The sequence below is a fragment of the Gigantopelta aegis genome, chromosome 12 (assembly GCF_016097555.1).
Source record: "Gigantopelta aegis isolate Gae_Host chromosome 12, Gae_host_genome, whole genome shotgun sequence".
Classification (NCBI taxonomy): domain Eukaryota; kingdom Metazoa; phylum Mollusca; class Gastropoda; order Neomphalida; family Peltospiridae; genus Gigantopelta; species Gigantopelta aegis.
Genome location: NC_054710.1, coordinates 25,735,878 through 25,739,430, shown reverse-complemented (window position 1 = coordinate 25,739,430; position 3,553 = coordinate 25,735,878).

Below are 3,553 nucleotides of genomic sequence, written 5' to 3'. Positions count from 1 at the left end.
CGCCATTAATAAATGCTGTCAAATCATTTGCATATAAATTAGGTCAGTTAACAGACGATCATTTTAACACAGTAAAAATCCTATACAACTTTAAAACAACTATTGTTACAAAGTAAGAAGCGTGCATAGAAATGTATGACATTTTAATCTTTCAGTATATAAAGCCAAACGCACAGAAAACAAAATCGAATGAAGCCTTCTTATTTGAAAAAGCTGATTGGTAAAAAAATTAGGTTTTAACATTTCGATGTGTGGGAGATTCCAGGCTTCGATGGCTTCAGTATAGATTACTGTAAAACATATTAGTTACTAATACTTTTCTATACAAAATTAACTACATTAATTCTTATATATGCAGCTTCTGTAATAATTTCCCTGAAACAATACATTTAGTTTTGATTGCAATAAGGTGCACACTCTATGGCAAACAGTAACTGATTGGATATTTAGTCGAACAGAAACTATAATTAATTTTAATAAAATTATTATAATGTTTGGTTTGGTGAAGACTATTAAAAGTGATTTTATAAACTGGTTAATAATTAGCATAAACTATTAAATCGGTAGTATGAAAATGCAAAATAAATGTTTAAATATTAACGCTGTTTATGGCATACTGCAACACAAATTTGAAATGGAAAGGTATATATTTTTTAAAAACTTGTAAATATGACGAGACTTAACGATAATATACACATGGGAACAGCTTGTTTGGAAAAAGGAAGATTCAGACAACATTTTAGCACAAATATAATACTTTCATTTAATCTCTTCCGTATATTTCTGGTAAATGTGTTTGCATTTGTGAATATATGTATCATATGCATGTATATGAATTTTATCTTCATTCATTATGAAGTTACATGCCAGTTCATCGGTGTCCTTATGACGCAAACGGAATGTATACAGTGAACATATGGCTATTAGTCAACAAAGAACATACTATTATGCTGTTCAATTATTTAGACCCAAAGTTTTTTGCAAATGTTAAGTTTATTTCCTATTCGATATTTGTTTTCTTTGCATTTACATGAAAACAAACAAAAACCCCCACAGGTTTTATATACAAATCATCATATAAAATGCAAGAAGTTGACTTAATTCCACTTTTTAAAAATCTCTGTGTGCTCGGAATGCACGTTATTTCTCCTATAAATAACTACGGTCATTTGCATATCAAAAGATTGGGACCTGAGGCTACGTGAAGGCCATTATAGCTTGTTTCACTAAATCAAGGTTATTATTGTTTTGCAGTGTGTAACAGCATTGTCTAATCTTTCCGTTAAACATAGATGTAAACAAACAGAAAATGTAACCCTTTCTTGTAGGTGCATTATATTTAATCAATTTAGCTAATGTATTATGCATTTTTATTTTATTATATCAATTATATATTAGTATACCATACCTAACCTAACACAACTGAGGTGTAGCACAGTAATAAACACAAATCACCTCACACACCGCAGGAATGTGCTTTCCAAATTTATAAATAAATTTAATGCAGGGCCGGACCCAGAAGACCAGCGGGGGGGGGGGGGGGGGGGGGGGGTATAAAATGTCAAAGGCCACCAACATCAAATAATAATAAAATGTTATTTAATTTGCCTCTAAATTGGAAACTCATACGTATATATATATATATATATATATATATATATATATATATATATATATATATATATATATATAGTATTTAGGGTGGTGCTAGGGGCTGGGGTTTGGGGGTGGGGTGTTACATTTGTAATGCGAAAAACCAAAGGGCTATTGTTCGGACTAGTATGGGTTCAACCACCTTTTCATCCCGCAGACACAGCCCTGAATGTCCAAAATACGATAGCATTGCTTGGTCAATAACATCATTATTTCGATCTATGACTGCACGTGCTATTGTAGCAATGTGTAAACCACGTAAAATACAAGTTAGGTAGGGTATATAAATTAATTGAAAATGTATTAGTCGACATTCTTGTTATTGTTATTTGAGGAAAAATATGGGTAAATCGAAAAACACTTCATTTGATGTAAAATCGTGTATTAAGAACGTTTTTGATTATTGTGCAGATGAATATCAGCACGGTAGACCTAGGTATGCTTCTTATCGAATTGTCGATCGAGTTGCCGCTGCACTTAAAGTTTCTGTTTCAACAGTAAAAAGAACTGTGAAAAATCTAAGCTCTACGAATCCGAGCACAGAAATCACTGTTAAAAAATGCGACCGAAAACTCATCGATTTATTTGATAAAGATGTTATTAGATGACGAGTATACAGATGTTATAGAGAGGGCGAATTACCTACATTACATAAGATTAACGTGGCTTTAAGGGAGGAATGTGGAATCAACATATCCATATCAACTTTACGAAGAACACTCCATGAACTCGATTTTAAATACCAACATATGTCTACAACCGGAAAAGTGAGTTTTGATGACGCCAATATATCAGACAGGAGACTGTCTTATCTCCATGAAATATCCAGTTTACGAGAACAGGGGTATTGAATAGTGTATCAAGATGAGACCTGGGTGAATGTCAACCACACAACATCCCACCACTGGACAGATATCCACCCGGGCACAAGTACCGCCAATCACCTGCCGAAATCAGACGCTGCTGATAGAGTTCCTAAACTCTGTTCGGTGACTGGGAAGGGAAAAAGACTTATTATTTGTCATGCTGGCTGTGATAAATATGGATTGATAGATGGCTGTGAATTGATCTTTGAGGCTAAAAAACACAGACGGAGACTATCATGGTGAGATGAATCATGACAATTTCATCAAATGGTTTGAAGAACAACTTATGCCTTATCTACCAGAACCTTCTGTTATCGTCATGGATAACGCAAGCTACCACAACAAATTAACTGAGATTACACGATGTCCTGCATTAAACGCTAAAAAGGAAGAAATTCAGTCGTGGCTAGGAAACAAAAATATACCTTTTGAGAGTAACATGACAAAACAAGTTCTTTATGAAATTGTGAAAAGTAACAAATGTGCACAGCAATTTGTTACTGATGATATTGCTGAACGCCATGGGCACTTGTGTCTAAGACTGCTGCCAAGACATTCTGAACTCAATCCGATAAAACTGATCTGGAGTCAAGTCAAAGGACACATAGCTCGTCATAATGATGGTAAAATGACCACGGTGCGGAGAGAACTTGCACATGCATTGAACTCTGTCACACCTACACACTTCTCTGACGCAGTTAAACATGTAATAAAGATCGAAGAAGATTTTAGAAAACAAAATAGTTTTATAAGAAATAAAACACCCCCTGTGATAGTCCCCCTTAACGAAGATAGTGATGAAGAAATGAGTTTGTCGACTGATTAAGTTATTTCTCCATACCCATCAGGAGTATTACTTTAATGTATGCATGAACTCTTTAACACCAAAAACAATTTATTTCCATATGATTCACTATCAAACAACCTAACAACCTATAAACTAATTGACTAGAAATGCATATAGACTACACATACATACGAGAGAAATGTTTATTTCACGACACACTCAACGCATTTGATATACGTTTATGTAG